General features: G+C 40.9%; 1 pseudogene; it reads left to right on the plus strand.

Annotated features, from left to right (window-relative positions):
* The first annotated feature begins 701 nt into the window (after positions 1–701).
* LOC101104686 (olfactory receptor 5B2-like) lies at positions 702–14,374 on the plus strand (annotated as a pseudogene).
* The last annotated feature ends 9,021 nt before the right edge of the window (positions 14,375–23,395 follow it).

Below are 23,395 nucleotides of genomic sequence, written 5' to 3' on the forward strand. Positions count from 1 at the left end.
CGGTCCATAGGGTTGCAAAGAGTCAGACATGACTGAAGCGAATTAGCAGCCCAAGAGCTTATGCTTTTATAGTGCTCACATGTATTTATTTAATACTCTCATTATTCTTATTAAATTGATAGTTGTTATAACTATTCATATATAAGTAACATGGCAACAGAGAGATTGAGTAATTTATTCAAGCTTACATGGCTATTAAGAGACAGAGCAATGCTTTAGAGTCAGCAGAATGGTTTCCAAAGTAAACGACATTAATGAATTTGAATTGGTTTTAATTTCATTCAATTTATGTTTGATTATGGTATCCATTCTACCAAGTTTTATGCTTGGGATGACACAGTAGAGTGAGTCACAAATATGTGTATAGATGCAGTAAGATACATAGAGCATTAGAGACAAATACACCCAGCAAAATCAGGTCTAAAGAGAAGGTATGGGATTCGGTGTAAGATATTGGGTTCTGAGGAGACAGGCACACGCATTCCCATATAAACCCTACCATTGACTGCCTGGGAGACCTTTGTCCTAAACTAAGTTTCCTGAATCTCCTTTCATCTATCAATAGAATGAAGGTGATATTGGAACCTACTTCAGAGTTCTTGTGAGAGTTGAATAGAATAATCATGACAAGCAGTTCACACAATGTGGGTGTTCAGTGCAATCTTGATGAGTACCATCTATAATCTTATAATTAAGCTAGAATGATGGAGCCTATTGGTTTAGAAAAGGTTGGTGACAACATGCAGGGCTTTAAGGTGTGGATGGGTTTTTAACTACTGTAGTTTTATTTTTGATTTCTACTTTTTTCATATACTATGTCCACTTGGACCTTTCTTTTATTTAATTAATTTACAGTGTTTCCCAGTCTGTATTCCTGTCTTGTATTACTGGCTTTCTCAACTACTCTACGCAAGAACCCAGGGATCTGCAAGACTTCTTTTGTTTAAGTAGTTTTTTTAGTTTGATACCCATTTTAGCTTGTGTTGACTGGCTCCTATCTTAGACTCATTCTTAGAGTCATCACTGTCAACTTTTAGCTGGATTGCAGATACTGAGGGTTGAAAATTCGTGTCTGTGGTGTTGACTTTAACCTCGCAGATTGCTCAAGAGCCAGACAAATGTTTTAAGTCAATTAATTTGTACATTAAGTCTTTGAGAGGGCATGCATTTTCTGGTAACTACTCTGCTGCTGATGCTGCTAAATCGCTCCAGTCATGTCCGACTCTGTGTGACCCCAGAGACGGCAGCCCACCAGGCTCCCCCATCCCTGGGGTTCTCCAGGCAATAACACTGGAGTGGGTTGCCATTTCCTTCTCCAATGCATGAAAGTGAAAAGTGAAAGTGAAGTCGCTCAGTCATGTCCGACTCCTAGCGACCCCATGGACCGCAGCCCACCAGGCTCCTCTGTCCATGGGATTTTCCAGGCAAGAGTACTGGAGTGGGGAGCCATTGCCTTATCTGCTGGTAACTACTACTTGTTACCATTTTCTTCCTGGCCCTTCCGCACATTCCTTCATGTGTCTGTATTGATTGTATTTGTGTATAAACACATCACTCAAATCATAGTATAAGCTATAATTTCTTGTTTAGCTTTGCTGTGTTTTACGATGACAGGTAAATTCTTATTGGGCCCAAATGGACAATCCAGTAAAATAATGGCTTCTTAAAATTAATAATTCAGTCACATGCACACAATTCTTGTCACCACATTAGAGAACATAAGCACACATTCTAGTATTAGAATGTGGGCATATTTGAGAGCCATTATTTAGACTGCTACAATGGGAATGAAAAAAGTATATAATAGATAAATTATCTATAGAATTAGAGATTATTGTATCTGAGGTGTCTTCATAGATCATGTGGCCAAATTCCTAGTTGTGTCTATTAATAAACAGATGTACAGAAAGGAGCATTAACTTGTCCGAAGTCATATATGTAGAATGAATCCATTCGCAAATCACGTTTATGGGGATCAGTGACAGCTCTGACATAATGCTTATGTGCTAGTTTCTCTCTCAGCTAGACAGAAACCAGACAAGACAGACAAGCGGGCAGGCAGATAGATAGAAATATAGAGGACAGATGGGTGGATGACTGGGTGATGGATGGATGGATGGATAGATAGGAGATTAGACAGGAGAAGGAGAGTTTGTGCATACATACTCCTATCCATATACGTATGAGCTCCTAAGATCCCCTGGAGGAGGGCATGGCATAGAAAAGCAACATGCGTTTATGACCCATTCAAACAGAGCATCATTTAATCTAGGTTTTTGCTCGGTCTCTGAGGGAAAGCAGCTTGACATATCCTAAATATTACTGTACTACATCCTGACTGAAATATTTTTACATTCAAATACTAGATCCATATGATGACTTTGGAAAAGTATTCAAAGAGCCAGAGATGAGCTCAGAAACTCATAAAATATGTGCCTGCTTCTACATGAATTGCATTTTTCACTAAAAATGAATATTGAATATAGGCGCTTGCCATGTTCTTTGAGAAAAGGAAAAGGCAATCTTGAAATATGAATCTGAAGTCAGAAATCACCCTCAAAATTATTTGGGGAGATTGTCACGATCTGCTTCAAAAGTTCCAATGTCCCTGAATCATAAAGAAATGAAGAAAAGATAATTAATATGGAGCTAGGAAGCTTGAGTTCAAGTCTCACATCTAGTGGGTTTTTCTGAGTATTTGGAAGAATTATTTACCTTCTGCCAAGTTCAGCCTTTTTATTTAAGACATTAAAAAAAGAAATAATAAAGTTGTCACTCCCACATACTTTGCAGTATTTTGCCTATAAAGAGCAAACGAGAGTTGGTCTATAAAAGACCTTAGACCTCTTCCTTTCAACAATAATGAATACAGTTTTTTACCATAGGGCTTTTCCCCTGCTGTCTTTAAAGACTCTCTATAAGTAGCTGAAGGAAAGGCCAATGTGTTGACTAAAATGTATTAGCTTTCACTGATGAACAAATGGCCTCTGCTCAGAGTCTAGCCCTTAAAAACCAATGCCATGTGGTGCCATCATAAGATTTGAGACTAATAAATGGGAGCCAGGAGAAAATTATAAAGGTACATTGCTCTTGGGGGAGCAGGTGTCCTATGAGAGCAGTCAATTTTTCTTTCCTCACTTATCTGGGGAAGAAACAATTCAACTGCCCACAGGGACATAGCTTGGTATGTTGAGGAGCACATGGATGCATTTTTCAGCAACTCATGTCACCCTCCTCCCAATATTTTACTAAGATGTAATTTATGTACATGAACAGCAGATTTAATCCATTTAATTTATTGTGACTGTTGAGACTTGAACTATCAGTTCAGTTCAGTTCAGTGGCTCAGTTCAGTTCAGTCGCTCAGTCGTGTCTGACTCTTTGTGATACCATGAGTTGCAGCACGCCAGGCCTCCCTGTCCATCACCAACTCCCATGTCCATCGAGTCGGTGGTGCCATCTAGCCATCTCATCCTCTGTTGTCCCCTTCTCCTCCTGCCCCCAATCCCTCCCAGCATCAGAGTCTTTTCCAATGAGTCAACTCTTTGCATGAGGTGCCAAAGTATTGGAGTTTCAGCTTTAGCATCAGTCCTTCCAATAAACACCCAGGGCTGATCTCCTTCAGAATGGACTGGTTGGATCTCCTTGCAGTCCAAGGGACCCTCAAGAGTCTTCTCCAACACCACAGTTCAAAAGCATCAATTCTTCGGCACTCAGCCTTCTTCACAGTCCTACTCTCACATCCATACATGACCACAGGAAAACCATAGCCTTGACTAGACGGACCTTAGTCGGCAAAGTAATGTCTCTGCTTTTGAATATGCTATCTAGGTTGGTCATAACTTTTCTTCCAAAGAGTAAGCGTCTTTTAATTTCATGGCTGCAGTCACCATCTGCAGTGATTTTGGAGGCCAGAAATATAAAGTCTGACATTGTTTCCACTATTTCCCATGAAGTGATGGGACCAGATGCCAAGATCTTCGTTTTCTGAATGTTGAGCTTTAAGCCAACTTTTTCACTCTCCACTTTGACTTTCATCAAGAGGCTTTTTAGTTCCTCTTCACTTTCTGCCTTAAGGGTGGTGTCATCTGCATATCTGAGGTTATTGATATTTCTCCCGGCAATCTTGATTCCAGCTTGTGCTTCTTCCAGCCCAGCGTTTCTCATGATGTACTCTGCATATAAGTTAAATAAGCAGGGTGACAATATACAGCCTTGACGGACTCCTTTTCCTATTTGGAACCAGTCTGTTGTTCCCTGTCCAGTTCTAACTGTTGCTTCCTGACCTGCATACAGGTTTCTCAAGAGGCAGGTCAGGTGGTCTGGTATTCCCATCTCTCTCAGAATTTTCCACACTTTATTGTGATCCACAGAGTCAAAGGCTTTGGCATAGTGAGTAAAGCAGAAATAGATGTTTTTCTGGAACTCTCTTGCTTTTTCCATGATCCAGTGGATGTTGGCAATTTGATCTCTGGTTCCTCTGCTCAGTTGTGTCCAATTCTTTGTGACCCCATGGACTGCAGCACACCAGGCTTCCCTGTCCATCACTGGCTCCTGGAGCTTGCTCAAACTCATGTCTATTGAGTCAGTTATACCATCCAACCATCTCTTCCTCTGTCGTCTCCTTCTCCTCCTGCCTTCAATCTTTCCCAGAATCAGAGTCTCTACTAAAATTTTATTTTGTTTTTATGGACAAAACATTTTCCTTTTTTAAAAATATTCTAGCCAAAGATTAGACTACTGCAAGTGTTAGGAGACTGACAAACAATATCTTGATTTCTTTTATGGGTTTGCAGTGAACACACAGATATGGCACAGGGATAAGAAAGATGGGAATTAAATCAACTTTAATACTGATAATTTAAAATTTTGGTTTAGGTCTCTAGGAAGATGGGCTTCTTCAGATCTGGAACTACCCTCTTGTATAGGCTAGTGGTACCCTGTCTACAAACCGATGGCAATCAGTTTGTCTGTGTAGAGTATCAGCTCTTACAATGAGGGCTTATTTTTTGATGCTAGAATATGTGAAGTCTATGTATGAACCATATAATTTCTCTGGTGGCAGGCATCAGTAGTTGGCAGATAGAGGCAGAATGATAAATCCCTCGGATTCTTCATCTTTCAGGTACTAAAGCTCTGAGGCATGTCTATACAGTCTTCAAGTGACCCCTGGTGTAACTGAGCCCTAGTTGTCCACACAGGTAACACACTCGCTCAAGATGCCTGTATTGGCCAAGTTTCTGTTCCTGATTCACTTGCTTGCTACCCAATCAGTGCTTTCTTCTGTTAACTGTAAAATACAACTATTTGAGATGAAATCCCCCCTCTCCTTTTTTTAGCCACATTACTCAGCTTGCGGGATCTTAGTTCCCCAACCAGGGGTTGAACCTGGGACCTCAGCAGTGAAAGTGCAGGGTCCTAACCGCTGGACCCTCAGGGAATTTCCTGAAATCAAATCCTTGACCCTGGGTCTGCTTATGGAAAATCTAACCCACTATTTATCCTAGGATTAGTGGTCTCTCCTTTGTTGGGCAGTTTCTCTCCCATTACTTTTTCTACATAAACAAAGCAGGATAGAAGATCAAAAGACGCCTTTGCTGCAGATAAGAATGAAGAAAAAGAAAGAACACATTAGGCTCTACTCTTCTTCCAAATTCCCCAGTCTGATGAACTGACCTCTTACCTCCTGCCGAAGCACTTTCACTGAACTTCTGCACCTGTGGATAGTATGTTGACTTTTGACCTTTGTATCTCTGATAATGTTTGATTTTGCCATCACATTCAAATAGTAGTTTATCTGGCTGTAGAAATCTAGATTGATATTTATTTTGTCCTATTTTTTTAAAAGCTATCAGGCCACTGAATAATCACTTCAATTTTTTTTGAAATAAGAAAACTGATTTAAGACAATCACTGTTATTACTATGCTGTGTCTCCCTCTGCAACGGGTGAATTTTTTGTGTCTCCTCTCAGTTCTTATGCTGAAGCCCTAATACGCAGTGCCATGGCATCTGGAGATGCAGCACCGAGAGGCATCGACAGTTAGATTTGATCGTGAAGGTGGGGAGTTAATAAGCTGGGGACTAAACGCCTTTATTTAGACAGCATATTCAAAAGCAGAGACATTACTTTGCCAACAAAGGTCCGTCTAGTCAAGGCTATGGTTTTTCCTGTGGTCATGTATGGATGTGAGAGTTGGACTGTGAAGAAGGCTGAGTGCCGAAGAATTGATGCTTTTGAACTGTGGTGTTGGAGAAGACTCTTGAGAGTCCCTTGGACTGCAAGGAGATCCAACCAGTCCATTCTGAAGGGGATCAGCCCTGGGATTTCTTTGGAAGGAATGATGCTAAAGCTGAAACTCCAGTACTTTGGCCACCTCATGCAAAGAGTTGACTCATTGGAAAAGACTCTGATGCTAGGAGGGATTGGGGGCAGGAGGAGAAGGGGACGACCGAGGATGAGATGGCTGGATGGCTTCATAGACTCGATGGACGTGAGTCTGAGTGAACTCCGGGAGTTGGTGATGGACAGGGATGCCTGGCGTGCTGCGATTCATGGGGTCACAAAGAGTCAGACACGACTGAGCAACTGAACTGAACTGAATTGAAATGCGCTTAAAAAGAAAGGAAGAGACATTAAGAGCTCTCTCTCTTCACCATGTGAGGATATAGCAAGAAGTTAGCCATCTGCAAGACTAAAAAGATGTTCTTGTCAGATATAAATTGACCAGCTACTCGATCTTGGACTTCTCAGCTTTTTGAAGCACAAGAGATAAGTGTTTATTGTGTAATCTTTGGTATTTTATTATAGTGGTCTTAACTAGGTATTTTCTCTAGCATCTAAAAAGTTTGATCTTTGTACTTATTTTTAATTTAATTTAAAAATAAAAATTATATAAATGTAAGGTATAAAACACAAAGATTTATTCTACATATAGTGAAATGATTATAGCAGTCAACATTACTAACACATCCTTATCCTACATTTATTGTAGGACTACATTTAACTGTCATTTATTATATTTTTCAACTCCAAATCTATTGGTTCCATTATAATGTCTTGTTGATATTCTCTATTTGTTGAAAAAGCATTCTCAATATTCCTTTAAACTTTTATTCTATATTTAATTAAATTCTTTAAGGATATTTAAGACAATTGATTTAAAATCTTTCACTAGTAAGTCCAACGTCTGTGCTTCTGTTAATTTCTATTTTTATGTACATGCAACATACTTTCGTGTTTTTTAAATGTCTTTTTTTTTTGGTTGAAAACTGGACGTTTGGAATATTATAGTGTGGTAACTCCAGAGATCAGAATCTTTCTCCTCCCAGGGTTGTTATGCTGTTGTCGCTGCTTGCTGTGGGTTGTAATCCTTTCACAGAGAGTTTTCTACACTATTTTTTTTAAGAGTGTATACTTTGTTATGTGAGGTTTCAGAAGCCTCTGTTCCTTTGCCTTGAGGTCAGTTATGGGTTTGACATATACAAATTTTATTTTTGGGGGGCTCCAAAATCACTGCAGATGGTGACTGCTGTCATGAAATTAAAAGACTGTTGCTTCTTGGAAGAAAAGCTATGACCAACCTAGACAGCATATTAAAAAAGCAGAGACATTACTTTGCCGAGAAAGGTGTATCTAGTCAAAGCTATGGTTTTTCCAGTGGTCATGTATGGATGTGAGAGTTGGACTATAAAGAAAGCTGAGCTCCGAAGAACTGATGTTTTTGAACTGTGGTGTTGGAGAAGACTCTTGAGAGTCCCTTGGAGATCCAAGGGAGATCCAACCAGTCCATCCGAAAGGAGATCAGTCCTGGGTGTTCATTGAAAGAACTGATGTTGAAGCTGAAACTCCAATACTTTGGCCACCAGGTGCGAAGAGCTGACTCATTGGAAAAGACCCTGATGCTGGGCAAGATTGAAAGTGGGAGGAGAAGGGGACGACAGAGGATGAGATTGGTTGGATGGCATCACCAACTAGATGGACATGAGTTTGAGCAAGCTCTGGGAGTTGGTGATGGACAGGGAAGCCTGGCATGCTGCAGTTCATGGGGTCGCAAAGAGCTGGACATGACTGAGTGAGTGAACTGACTGAAACTGCATGGTTAAGTCATGATTTTTATGATTTAGTGTTTGTTAATTGCTCTAAACGTTTGAACGTTTTTCAGAGTTAGGATGAAAATTTGATTCTGGAGATTTCTGCTTGCTCTCTTGGCATTTCTGTGGAATTCCTTAATCTGCCGTTTTCCTGCCTTATCTCTTTAAAGAACACTGGCTATTGCATTTAGGACCCACCGAATAATCTGGGTTAATTTCCCATGTCAATGCTGTTAACTTAATCACAACTGCAAAGTGTTTGTCACAGAAGATAGCTGTATTAGTCAGCGTGGACTTCCGTAACTGCATGCCGCAGACTGGGTGACTTAACAACAGACACTGCCTTTCTTACATTACTGGAGGCTGGGAATTGCAAGATCAAAGTGCTGGGCAATTCAATTCCTGGTGAGGAATTGCTTTGTGGCTTGCAGATGCCAGTCTTTTCACTGCGCCCCCACATGGTAGAGAAAGAGAACTCTGATACTTTTCCCTCTACTTATAAGGCAGAAGTTCTATCGGATTAGCCAATTGTTATGACCTTATATAATTTCACTACCTCTTTGTCATCCCTGTCTCCAAAACAGTCACATTAAGGGCTATATCTTCACTATGTTAAATTTGGGGAGGATGGACATGATTCAGTCATAACAGTAGCCATATAAAGGTCCAAGATACTAGGGACTCATTTCTTTGGAGACATTATTCAGCCTCTCACAGATCTGCTTCTCAGTATGCTGCTATGTCCATTACAGTTTGCTTTGTGAAAAAGAGCGCTTCTGAATGTGGTCACTAAAAGACGTCTGTTAATGAAAGCGTCATCATCCACAGCAGCAAACTGAGCTAGAAAATTGAGCCTCCTCAGTCTGTCAGGAGAAGAGACAGCTAGTGTATCATACATACGCTTTCACCCACCCTGACATGATGCATTTTTCCAAAGTCCATTTTCTACAATTAGTAAATATCTCTGCTGAGTTGCAATGGAGCAGTCACATGTGAGGGAAAGCTAATCAGATGTTTGAGCACCAATATATTTGTGAAAATTCCTATACCGATTTTTGAGAATAAGTAAAGAGTAATATTTAACCTTAGGGAACACCTGATATTCCTGGAAATTGCACCCTCCTTGGTATAGATGCTATCTCATGATCTTCCTAACAATCCTTTGACATTTATATACTATTATCTCCCTCTTTACAGATGAGAAACTGGAGTTTGGAGGAGTTAAGTAAATTACTTAAATTTAGGGTGACGCCATCTCCATGCATAGAACAAATGCGTGACCACTAGATTTGCTGCACTAAAATCAGTGTGATGTCTTTTGGTGGAGTGTGAGATCAGAGGCAAGAGGACAGACGAAATCATGGATCTAATTCCTTTGTTGAAAAAAAATTCCTAAGACAGAGCTGTGGTGGTAAGGCAAATGTGGATTTTAAAGAGGATTTTCTGAGATTTCTTTGAGACATCTTTGTGAAAGAGCAAGAAAAGATATGAGACAAGAGTTAAATTTTAAAACACAATAAAACTTTGAGCCCTGGGAAAGATATGAAACTAGCGGAATGCATTGCAGGTGAGAACCAGCTGGTTGAACAAAGTCGGAAAACTATTTGACGTTCTTTTTAAATTATGCATATATTTACTGTATGGCCAAGCTATCTTTCTCACAGGTATTTACTTAAATGAAATAAAAACTTATATTTGTGGAAAAACTCTTTAGGGTATATGTGTTGCTGCTGCTGCTCCTAAGTCGCTTCAGTCGTGTCCGACTCTGCGACCCCAGAGATGGCAGCTCACCAGGCTCCCCCATCCCCGGGATTCTCCAGACAAGAACACTGGAGTGGGCTGCCATTTCCCTCTCCAATGCATGAAAATGAAAAGCGAAAGCGAAGTCGCTCAGTCGTGTCCGACTCTCCGTGACCCCATGGACTGCAGCCTACCAGGCTCCTCTGTCCGTAGGGCCTTTTATATGTGTAGATCAGCTTTATTCATAATCACCAAACACTAAACCAACATAACGCTCCTCAACTGAGTAACAAACAATCTGTAATGTCAAAAGAATGGGGTACTGCTAAAAAATTATACACAGAAAACAATTACGTAGTTTCCAGGGGCAGTGGCTAGGAGAAGGAGTGGACCGCAAAGAACCATGGGTTTCATTTACATGGTAGAAGTGTTCTATAAATGGTTAGATAGCTATACATATTTAAATTATTGGAATAATACACACAAATTTGTGGATTTTGCAGTTTTGCAATTATGCATTTAAAGAAAAAAAAAAGAACAGCAAATAATACCAAAATATGCATGCACGCTCATATGCAATAGGTCCCCACAGGGTGTTCAGTTACTTCTTCTCTGGGAAGTTGGGGTGAGGAGCAGTAGATGGTCCCATAGGGGTACCGGTGGAGAGCTCCATGTCTCTACAATTCACTCCTGGTTCCCTTACACCAGCCCCTGAAATACCAACACCACTCCAAGCAACCTCAATTTAGAGGGACTTGACTGCGTGCCAAGCTCCTTGGTTAGCATACACTCACCGAATGTTAATCATTGTCCTTGCACACAGGTCTTCCTCCTACCTGAGGAATTGCTATGAGCCGACATTATTGCCAAGGAAATCACCTCAAGATAAAATTTATGTTGAATAACTTTAAAATGGTAACCCTCTCTACTGAGTTTTTCAGTACACTTTCCCTTATTTGCTATTTACAGACACAATTCTGTAAGCTACGGGAGGAGTAATTTCACAATGCTTATTTTACAAACTAGGAGAAAGTGGTACCTTCAAGAGCACAGCAAGAATTAATGGTGGATTTGGGACTTGAATCTGGGTTCTTGGGGCCCTGTTAGTCCTGGTTCCTGGGTCCTTGTTAGTGTTTCATCCTTGATCTTTCACTGTCTTAAAGTACTTGGCATTTTTTGACCACTACCTACAGTTCAGCTTCTTTATCATTATTTAGGCATTATTTCATGGCTGAATTTCTGATTTCACACTCACTATTCAGGATTGACTGTCCCTTCTCTTCAAGGAGTGAGATAATTATTCCATAAACACCATTAGTGAAAAGTGTAATTCATGCAAAAACAATGGGAAGCGTATACATACTATGAGTTTTTTGAGCATAGAAATGATGTTTCGAACCTTTTTTCCAAGATAGTGATTTGAGATTGGAGTCTTAATATCAAAATTTCCACTGGTGAGAAATTTAGTGGTACTTATGTACCCTCCTGTTGCTTCCCTAAAGAAGATGAATAAAAAATAAGACAGATGGTGCTCTGATTGAGCAGGTAGTGATATTTTTTTCTTGTTCATTAACAGTTGGTCTCTTATTAAAGTTAAAAAAAGGATAAGTGTGAAGGGATTATTCTTTAAACTACACAGAGAACAAAAGGAGATAAATAAATTAGCACGATCTAACAGCAATTTAACCTTTTACCATCCTTATATTTATTGGTACTTTTATATGTGTTGACAGTGAGGTGACTAAAAGCTCCTGGATTTTGATTATTTGAAAATTAGGCTTCAGTCTTGAATCTTTTAGACTATCAATAGAATTGTAGAATATCATATAATCTCTCAAATCTCTAACTCCTTTAATAGCAAAATAAAATAATAGTACTACACATTGTACACACACACACACCCAGCAGCACACACGTACTCACACACACATTCACATGTAGAGTTCTGAATATTAGATCAGGATAATTTGGAAGTAGAAATTGTTAATGATAATGCATTTAAATTTCTTTGCAATTTCTTTTTTGTGTGTCACTTTCCCCCTTTATTTCTCACTGCTACAGTACCTCTCATAATTCCCAAACAGCATCGATGGAGACCAAGATGGAAGTGACACAGGCCCTCCTCCTTTGACTAAGAGTGCCCCAGAGCTGTAGAGCCTCCTGTTTATCATGCTTGCTATCATTTACCTCATCAGTGTGATTGAAACCTGGGAATGGTCACATTGCCTCTCTTGGACTCTTGTCTGCGCAATCCTGGGCACTTTTTCTTGTAACCTGTCTCTGGCGAACTCTGCTTCCTCCTCAGCTGTCACTCCCATAGTAAAGGCTGGATTACTCACTGGAGACAAGATCGTCTCCTACAACGCCCGTGCTGCTCAAATATTCTTCTCTGTAGCCTTTGCAAGTGTGGAGCCTTGCCTTCTGGCCTCAGCGGTTTATGACCGCTACTCAGCAGTAGGCAAGCCCTGGAATAACACACCGCCAGGACACCACCTGTGTGTGCACATCTGACCGTGGGACCCCATGTTTGCAGGTTTCCGAATGCCTCTTTCCATGCTGGGGACATAATCGGTCCTTCTTTATGCAAGTCCCACGTAGCCCATCAGGCTGTGACGTTCCAGGTGTCCTGGCGCTCTCTAGGTCTGATCAGCACATTAATGAAGCGGTTCTTGTTTCCATCATGAGCTTTAATGTCTCTTTTGCTCTTCTGATTATATTGATTTCCTATCTATTTATTTGTAAATATCTTGAAGAGGCACTCAGCTCAGGGGCATCAAAAGGCTTTGTCCACCTGCACTTCCCACCGCACTGCTGTCTCCATCTTCTACAGGACCATCATCTTCACGGACTTACAGCTCAGCTCCAGGCACTCCACGGACCTAGACAAAGTGGCGTCTGTGTTCTGTTCTGTGCTCATCCCCATGCTGACCTCTGTGGGGTATAGTCTGGGGAACATGGAGGTCAAGGATGCGTTCAAGACAGTCACTGAGAAGGCAACATTTTCTACAGATTCTACCATTGCAGTGTGTCCAGTGTGTGCTCAGTTGCTCAGTCATGCCCAGCTCTTTGTGGTCCCATGGGCTGCAGCCCACCAGGCTCCTCTGCCCACAGAATTTTCCAGGCAAGAATACTGGAGTGGGTTGCCATTTCCTAAGACGGGATCTTCCTGACCCAGAGATGGAGCTCACATCTCCGTTTCCTGCACTGGCAGGTGGGCTCTTTATCACCAGCGCCACCTGGGAAGCCCAGTAAGTACAGCAACCTTCATTAATTCCTCTCAGATTTTCCCCATGCAATGAGTTACTTTTTTTAAGCACCACACTGCATTTAAATTCCTGAGATGACATCCTTATCTTTTCAAAAGTCTGATTTTGGTAAAAAGAAAACATATTCAGAAATTCAATATCTGAATGAAGATAGCTAAGGAAAAGCATTAGAAAATTTGGGACCTGTTTGTCAAAACTTACTTCTGATATTTGATTCATTGTGTGGTAAAGTACTAATTATGTACTGATATATTTGATTTGTCATTATTATGGGCACGTACACACTGGAATGGGAAATTTGTCAGAGGTAAACGGAGCATGGCTAGTTTTTGATAAAAATAATTTAAATTGTTAGTTGAGATATTCAGTATAAAATTGTGTCTAATAGCAGTTATTTCTTTTGTGAAATAACTGTTTTAATATTCTGATTAGAAGGATAAATTATAGTCTTTTAAATGAAAGCATCTACTCTTTCGGCACATTTTGCTGAGAGATACATAAATATCATATCTTAAATGAATCAGTATTTCTGTCTTGACTGAGTCATTTTTGTTAAATCAACATGTTGCCATCATAATTTTTAAAAAGATAAAATAATCATCCAAACTCTATAGCTTGGTTCTCTCTGCGTGTTCTACACGCTGTGGGTTTGGACATGCTGTTTGCTGTTTATTTGCTCAGTCGTGTCCGACTCTTGGCTACCCCATGGACTAAAACCCTCCAGTTCTCCTCTGTCCATAGGATTCTCCAGCAAGAATACTGGAGTGGGCTGCAATTTCTTTCTCTAGTGGATTTGGACATACTGCTACTGCTAAGTCACTTCAGTCGTGTCCGACTCTGTGTGACCCCATAGATGGCAGCCCACCAGGCTGCCCCGTCCCTGGGATTCTCTAGGCAAGAACACTGGAGTTGGTTGCCGTTTCCTTCTCCATATGCCTAGTCCAAATGAGAGCTTTCCAGGTGGCTCTAGTTCTAAAGAACCAGACTGCCAATGCAGGAGATATAAGAGACATGGGTTCGATCCCTGGATCAGGAAGATTCTCTGGAGAGGGCATGGCAGCCCAGTCCACTATTCTTGCCCGGAGAATCCCATGGACCGAGGAGCCTGGTAGGCTACAGTCCATGGGGTTGCAAAGAGCTGGGCAGGACTGAGCGACTTCACTTTCACTTTCACAATGCCTTAAGGGAGATAATGGAAGCCTGGTGTGTGCCTTACCCCAGAGCCTGTCCTCCACGCACAATGCTACGCCGTCCTCTCAGAGTCGCCTCTGCTGATGGACATGCCCTCGTTGATCCAGTTCCTCTACACATGTTCTGTGCACTTATCTTTTACTTCAATGTGAATCCTTGACAAGGTGAAGTTGAAAATTTTGTTAAATTAAATTTGATCTAAATATACTTAAAGCCAATCAACCCTGAATATTCATTGAAAGGACTGATGTTGAAGCTCCAATACATTGGCCACCTGATGCGGAGAGCTGACTCATTTGAAAAGACCCTGATGCTGGGAAAGACAGAGGATGAGATGGTTGGATGGCATCACCGACTCAATGGACATGAGTTTGAGCAAGCTCTGGGAGACGGTGAAGGACAGGGAAGCCTGGTGTGTTGCAGTCAGACACGACTGAGAGCTGAGCAGCAATGCAGATTAGTCTTAGGAACCACGCAATGTAGATTCAAGGGTTGTCTTGGGTCCAAGGCATGGCTTGGCTATTAATACTCTTTATTTTATTCATTTTCTTATTTTGCATTGAAGTACAGTTGATTTGCAATATTGTATTAGTTTGGGGTACACAACAGTGATTCAGTCGGTCTCCAGATCATACTCAATCTAAAGTTATAAAATATGGGCTCTGTTCCGTGCGCTCTGTGTTATATCCTAGTTCATGCTTCTTAATCTCCTTCCTCTCCCTTGCCCCTTTTCCTTGGCTTCTCCGCACTAGTAACCAATAGTTTGGTCTCGCATTTGTGAGTCTGTTTCAGTTTTGTTACATTCATTTATTTGTTTTACTGTTTTATTCCACTTGTAATTGAAAATGTGCAGCATTTGTCTTTCTTGTCTTTCTTTCTCTGACTTATTTTACTTAGCATAATACCCTCTAGGCCCATCCATGTTATAGTAAATGGCAAGTTTTAATTCTCTTTATGGCCGAACAAACCAAACCAAATAAAAGCAAATACACAAGTAGAACAATAGAATAGTGGCTTCTAGAGGTGAAGAGGGCTAGGGGCTGGGTGAAGTGGTTAAAGGAAGTAAGCTGTATGGTGATGAGTAGAAACTAGACTTTCAGGGATGAATGCACTGTACTGTATACAGAAGTGGAAATATAACATTGTACACATGAGACTTGGGATTTCTCTGGTGGTTCCAGTGGTAAAGAATCCATCTGCCAGTGCACGAGATATGGGTGCAATCCCTGGGTCAAGAAGAGCCCCTGGAGAAGGAAATAGCAACCAACTCTAGTATTCTTGCCTGGGAAATCCCATGGACAGAGGAGCCTGGTGGGCCATATAGTCCATGGGGTTGCAAGAGCTGGACATGACCTAGCAACTAAACAGTAACAACAATGATATGAAACTTAGATAATGCTATAAACCACTTAAAGGGAATTAGTAAGCAGCATTAGCTTATTTTAAAGCAACTGCAAACAGAAAAATATACAATGTTATTGCTGTCTCAGTGCATTTTTTAAAAAAGGTGAATGTTGCTAGTCATGGATGAAAAAATTTAAAAATTATTATATTATTTTTTCCTCCATTTTTCTTGTACTGTGGCTATTGTAACCTTTTGAAAACTGTGATGTGAAAATTCAGCTTAATAAAATGACTCAATCAAGACAATTATTAATTCACTTAAGATGGTATGTTTATACATCTGTCAGTAAACTACACCAACAAAATAAGCACATAGTTTCATCAAAAGTTCATTATTTTTTTCTCAGACTAAGACTTTTAGAACAGATATTCAGCTAAAGAAAGTAATATTAGATATAAATTTATATTTTAATCCACTAAGTCACTATTCACATTATTTTTAGTAAAAACAAGCCCTCTCCATCTGTCTCCTGCCATTTTCTTCTCCTGCGTGCATGTGGGTCTACAGGGCACAGGCATGCATGTCTATTCACGGGCTGCTTGTTTTCCGGCTTTACCTGTATGCTGGAGCGCATGCGGGACATGGAAAGGTCCTTAACAAGCCTTTTGACAAGCAGAACCAAAATATTTTATGCTTCTCTTTGGCCATCTTCATTTAGTTGTTGCATTTCTGAACACAATGTTTCCTTATTCTAGACAATATACTTTAGAAAAAAATAAGGGTGTTATCCAGGACTTAATTTCTGCATGTGACTCAGTGCATGGGAAAAATCTGAGCAGAGTAAACTGGATCATTATGTATTCTGAAATGTTAAAATGACAATCTTAGAGACAATCTTGCCTTCGCAATCCTCTTCTTGAAAGCACTCTTGACCTCCTTGTTGCTCAGACTATAGACCAAAGGGTTCAGCATGGGGATGATCACAGTATAGAACACGGACGCAATTTTGTCAGTGTCCATGGAATGACTGGAGCTGGGCTGTGAGTACATCGTGATGACTGCACCATAGAGGATGGAGACTGCTGCCAGGTGGGAGGCACAGGTGGATAAAGCCTTCTGGTATCCTGCAGAGGAGTGCCTCTCCAGACCGGTGATAAATATGAATACGTAGGATATTAAGATAACCAGGAGAGCAAAGAAGATGTTGAAACTGCCGACATAAACAAGAACCATCTCACCAACATGCCTATCTGAGCAAGAGAGAACCATGCCTGCTGGAACATCACAGAAAAAGTGGTGGGCCACATTGGCCCTACAGAAAGCGAGACTGAAGGGGATTCCAACATGGATGGAGGCATTCAGGAAGCCACAGACACAGGGGCCTGCGGACAGACCAGCACACACGCTTGTCGTCATAGTTGCAGCTTTTAATTATGCTTCAGGCATTGGCTGAGATGTTGATTCTCCTGAGAAAATGTTCTGACCATTCAATTCACAGTAGATTTTTACTATTCACTGTCATATGGAGACCCTTTTCTATTTATAACTATATTCTTATTTGTGTGTTTCTTTCATGCTTGTCTTCTCCACTCAACTTAGGCACAGTAGACTAGTAAGACTAATATTGGAGTTTTGAATGAATATGTCTTCCTAGACTCCAGACTGTGGCTGATACTCACTTGGCATCAAGAAATAGTTGAATGAATGGATAATTCTTAACAGTGGTGTAAAGATTTAAGGAATGAGGGGTTGGAGTAAGTCTGGGATCCTTTTTGCTTGTTTAATGTTGCAGCCTGTGTCTCTATACTCCCATGTTTATGTCCAATATGTGCCCTAGATGTAATGATGTAACTTGATTTTTACCAATGTGTTGTTAAGTCGCTAAGCTGCATCTGACTCTTGCAACCCCATGGACTGTAGCCGGCTACGCTCCTCTATCTATGAAATTTCCCAGGCAAAAACACTGGAGTGGGTTGCCATTTCCTTCTTGAGGGGGTTTTCCTGACCCAGGGATTGAACCTGCTTCTTCTGCTTTGCAGTTGAATTCTTTACCGCTGAGCCAACAGGGAAGCCCTTTTAGCAATGTACCAATAGCTTAATTTTTTTATAGATGTTTTACAGAATAGTTTTAGGTTCAGAGCTGTATTTAGCAGGAGGTAGAGAGATTTCCTGGAGAAGGCAATGGCATCCCACTCCAGTGCTCTTGCCTGGAAAATCCCATGGACAGAGGAGCCTGGAAGGCTGCAGACCATGGGGTCGCTGAGGGTCGGACATGACTTTCACTTTCACTTTTCACTTTCATGCATTGGAGAAGGAAATGGCAACCCACTCCAGTGTTCTTGCCTGGAGAATCCCAGGGACAGCAGAGCCTGGTGGGCTGCCGTCTATGGGGTTACACAGAGTTGGACACGACTGAAGCGACTTAGCAGCGGAGAGATTTCCTATCACGCCCGGCTCACACAGTAGAGAGCACTAATACCATCATTAAAACCACTTGCTATAATTTTTTGACATGATGGATATTCTTTAATGCACAGTGATGGCTTTTCTCCCAATGATACAGATTTCCAAGTTAGTGAGAACAAATAGTTTCCAATTTTCAAGCTAATTGTGAATCCCAAAGTTCATTGCTTCTGGCAGGATGATATTAGTGCTTTCCTTTTAACCCATCTATTACAGTACAGTGATGCAGACCAATAATCCTGGTGACAGTTTCGATTTAGGGAATGGGTGTTTTTATTTTCTCTTATTAGGGTTTTATTCTGGGAGGATGTGAAAATGTAAAGTGCTGAGGAAGAGGCCTTGAGACCTATGCTGAAGCCACATCGCCTTCTTTTAGATTCTAGCAATTTACTTGAAATTTGGAACTGTGATCCCGTGTTTTTTGTTTTCTATGGGATGATTTTTCCCACACTGTTTCTTTGTCATTTTTAGGCCGGGGTGATGTGTTAACTTTCCCTTAGAAAGCATTCTGTCCAGTCAGATATCTTCTTGTCTCTCTTATTTTTCCATGTACAATTGCTTGTTTATCTTATACATAATGTTACATATATATGCATATACACAAAATTATCAGTTCAGTTCAGTCGCTCAGTCGTGTCCGACTCTTTGCAACCCCATGAATCGCAGCACGCCAGGCCTCCTGGTTCATCACCATCTACCGGAGTTCCCTTAGACTCACGTCCATCGAGTCCATGATGCCATCCAGCCATCTCATCCTTGGTCATCCCCTTCTCCTCCTGCCCTCAATCACTCCCAGCATCAGAGTCTTTTCCAATGAGTCAACTCTTTGCATGAGGTGGCCAAAGTACTGGAGCTTCAGCTTTAGCATCATTCCTTCCAAAGAAATCTCAGGGTTGATTTCCTTCAGAATGGACTGGTTGGATCTCCTTGCAGTTCAAGGGACTCTCAAGAGTCTCCAACACCACAGTTCAAAAGCATCAATTCTTCAGCACTCAGCCTTCTTCACAGCCCAACTCTCACATCCATACATGACCACAGGAAAAACCATAGCCTTGACTAGACGGACCTTAGTCGGCAAAGTAATGTCTCTGCTTTTGAATATGCTATCTAGGTTGGTCATAACTTTTCTTCCAAAGAGTAAGCGTCTTTTAATTTCATGGCTGCAATCAACATCTGCAATGATTTTGGAGCCCCCCAAAATAAAGTCTGACACTGTTTCCACTGTTTCCCCATCTATTTCCCATGAAGTGATGGGACCAGATGCCATGATCTTTGTCTTCTGAATGTTGAGCTTTAAGCCAACTTTTTCACTCTCCTCTTTCACTTTTATCAAGAGGCTTTTTAGCTCCTCTTCACTTTCTGCCACAAGGGTGGTGTCATCTGCATATCTGAGGTTATTGATATTTCTCCTGGCAATCTTGATTCCAGCTTGTGTTTCTTCCAGCCCAGCGTTTCTCATGATGGACTCTGCATATTAGTTAAATAAGCAGGGTGACAATATACAGCCTTGACATACTCCTTTTCCTATTTGGAACCAGTCTGTTGTTCCATGTCCAGTTCTAACTGTTGCTTCCTGACCTGCATACAGATTTCTCAAGAGGCAGGTTAGGTGGTCTGGTATTCTCATCTCTTTCAGAATTTTCCACAGTTTATTGTGATCCACACAGTCAAAGGCTTTGGCATAGTCAATAAAGCAGAAATAGATGTTTTTCTGGAACTCTCTTGCTTTTTCCATGATCCAGCAGATGTTGGCAATTTGATCTCTGGTTCCTCTGCCTTTTCTAAAACCAGCTTGAACATCAGGAAGTTCATGGTTCACGTATTGCTGAAGCCTGGCTTGGAGAATTTTGAGCATTACTTTACTAGCATGTGAGATGAGTGCAATTGTGAGGTAGTTTGAGCATTCTTTGGCATTACCTTTCTTTGGGATTGGGTTGAAAACTGACCTTTTCCAGTCCTGTGGCCACTGCTGAGTTTTCCAAATTTGATGGCATCTTGAGTGCAGGACTTTCACAGCATCATCTTTCAGGATTTGAAACAGCTCAACTGAAAATCCATCACCTCCACTAGCTTTTTTCGTAGTGATGCTTTCTAAGGCCCACTTGACTTCACATTCCAAGATGTCTGGCTCTAGATTAGTGATCACATCATCATGATTATATGGGTCATGAAGATCTTTTTTTGTACAGTTCTTCCGTGTATTCTTGCCACCTCTTCTTAATATCTTCTGCTTCTGTTAGGTCCATACCATTTCTGTCCTTTATCAAGCCCATCTTTGCATGAACTATTCCCTTGGTATCTCTAATTTTCTTGAAGAGATCTCTAGTCTTTCCCATTCTGTTGTTTTCCTCTATTTCTTTGCATTGATCGCTGAAGAAGGCTTTCTTATCTCTTCTTGCTATTCTTTGGAACTCTGCATTCAGATGCTTATATATATATATAGCTATATAAATATATGTTTTTCTATATATATTCATAGGCTTAGGTTATTTCCTTGTTTGCTGCCTATCTTCTTCACTAAGCTTAAGCATTGCTTAAGCCTATGCAAGAATGGTTTAATTTTGCATGGGTATAGAGTCCCATGTCTCACAGTTATAGTTTATATCCATCTGGGATTAATGAGCTGATATTTCTTCTCATTGTACAAATACTTAAGGTGAATTAAGTGAACTGTTAAGTCCATGGGTCCACTATGTCTTGTTTAATGACAGAACCTGTGTCTCTGTCCCCCAGTATTTATGTCAAATTGCAGCTCTGGGGGTCATGCTATGATTGAATTAGTGCAACTTCAGGAAGAATTGAGGGCAGGAGGAGAAGGGGACGCCAGAGGATGAGATGGTTGGATGGCATCACCGACTCAATAGACATGAGTCTGAGCAAACTCCGGAAAGCCTGGCATTCTGCAGCCATGGGGTCATAAAGTGTCAGACACGGCTTTGCAACTAATAAACAACAACAAAGAGAATTATTGCAAATAGTGAACACAATCTCACGATCTCCCTCAACAGGCAGAGCTGGACCCCCGCAGACAGGTCAATCACCTGTTCCCTAGTTAGGTGAGATAATGAGGTCTGTAGCCCTCATAGGGTATTTGTCCTCTGAGAATTCCATGTCTACACAACTCCCTCCTGGTTCCCACATCACTCTAATTGTCCTCATATTAGAAAGTGCAGCCCAAGAATCAGAGTTCCTTTGGCCATTTATTTTTCTTTTGATTTGTTAATGGTTGTCCAGTAGCAACAATGGCCTTCCCCCCAACTGTGGTATTGCTAAGAGCAGTAACAATGTCCAGGGAAAAACAATCTTAAATAACACTGATAATGACTGTGATTGTGATGACCACCCCTTACCAAGTATGAAGTATTGTAGGGATTTTCTTATCATAGCAGTAGTCTTCAGGCAAGATGTTGTTGGGACTGCCTTTTTATTATTTCTATTTTATAGATAAAGATACGGAAGCTCAAAGAGGTTAAGCGACTTATTTAGGAAGAGTGAGGACCAGACCCAGGAGTAGAACTCTTGTTCACTGCTTCCAAGGCTAAAACCACTTTTTTCCCTCCAATTTCTTCCTGCAGCTAGGGAACTTTAAACCTTTTGGTCAAACACTAAAGAAAAGCATCACAACAGAATGTTTACTTGCTTTCATTAGCTGAGTTTCTGATTTGAGGTCAACTCACGTATGAAGGTGCTGGATTTGCATGTTGTATTGTTCAGGCAGTCAGGTAAGCCTACAAATCAACTGGATGAAATCTCCTGCGTGCATAAATTTGCATAAATAGATATAGTCAGGAAAATGTATTAAGGAAGCCATTTATCCCTTGATTTATTCAGAGCTGGGGCTTAAGTTCTCTGAATATTTCTTTTATCTGTTTTACACAATTGAAAGTTTTTGCCTAAACACTATAGAGGTCCTATTAGAACTTCTATATATTTATGTTGTATATTTCATATATTTATATCTATATATTTACAAAGTATATTTATCATGGGACACTGAAAAAAGCACAGGAAGACCATGAGTCTCTGCTTGGCTGAGTATAAGCTTGCTTGACTTTGAACAAGTTATTTAAACTGTTCCAATCTCAATTTTCCCTTTTAGGGAATGTGATCATAGTAGTTATCTTGACTAACAAGCTTTAGCTTCATTTTTCCTCCAGGAGAGTGTTGTACTAAGACCTAAGACTTCCCATGTGGAGGAGAAACTGGGTGGGGAGTTTTATATTGATTCCTAGAACAAATTTTGTTTCCAGGATTTGGGAAATTTGTATCTACACTATTACTTAAGTGAGCAGTATTTAAGGAATCAACAGGATATCCTAGTCATCCTGCTCTGTGTAAATGACTCTCATACCACCAGCTGCAGGAGTGACCTTTGCCCAGAAATCTTCATGCTCCGGTCATGACCCTCGCCTGTTTAATCACCTTCCAACCCCTATTTTCACCTTGAGACCGGAGGACTCACCTCATTGTTACATTTATTGCCGTCACTCAGCACGAAGCTCAGGGTTGCCATACCAGCCCTCAACTCCTACGAAATCATGCCCACACACCTCTGTATCTCTCCTTTACTGATCCCAGCTCCACTCCTGCCCAACTTCTGATATCATTCCACTCTGGAATTTACAGTCAGCCATCAGCATAACCCGATACACACTTAACTTTTCCTTCAAAAGTTCTCTACCTCCCTTGTGTAACCAAAATCTCTCTGTGTCCTGGGACAGGTCAGCTATCTATCTCAGGAGGCAGTAACCTCCTCTCCCATATTCCTTTGCTACTAAATCTCTTTATTTTTTAGACCTTAAAGCAATCTAATATTAGTCTGTCTAAATGCTTTCTTTGATACTTTTAAGAACTTTTATGTATCTATTTATCTTTGGCTGTGCTGGGTCTTCCTTGCTGTGTGGCTTTCTCCAGCTGTGGTGAGCAGGGGCTACTCCAGTTGCAGTTCAAGGGTATCTTGTTGAGGAGGTGTCTCTTGCTGCGGAGCATGTGCTCTAGGGGGCTCTGGCTTCAGTACTGTGGCACTTGGGCTCGGTACTATGGCTCCTAGGTTCTAGAGCACAGGCTCTGCAGTTGGGGTACTTGGGCTTAGTTGCTCAGCAACATGTGGGATCTTTCTGGATCAGGGGTTAAACTCGTGTCTCCTGCATTGACAGGCAGGTTTTTTTTTTTTGTTGTTGTTGTTACCACTGACTCACCAGGGAAGCACCCTTTGGTGTTTTAATGTGTTGGATTTAATATTACATATGTATGCTGAGCCATCAGAAATTTCCAAGAGATTTCATGGTGGTGGTTTA

The sequence above is a fragment of the Ovis aries genome, chromosome 15 (assembly GCF_016772045.2).
Source record: "Ovis aries strain OAR_USU_Benz2616 breed Rambouillet chromosome 15, ARS-UI_Ramb_v3.0, whole genome shotgun sequence".
Taxonomy (NCBI): domain Eukaryota; kingdom Metazoa; phylum Chordata; class Mammalia; order Artiodactyla; family Bovidae; genus Ovis; species Ovis aries.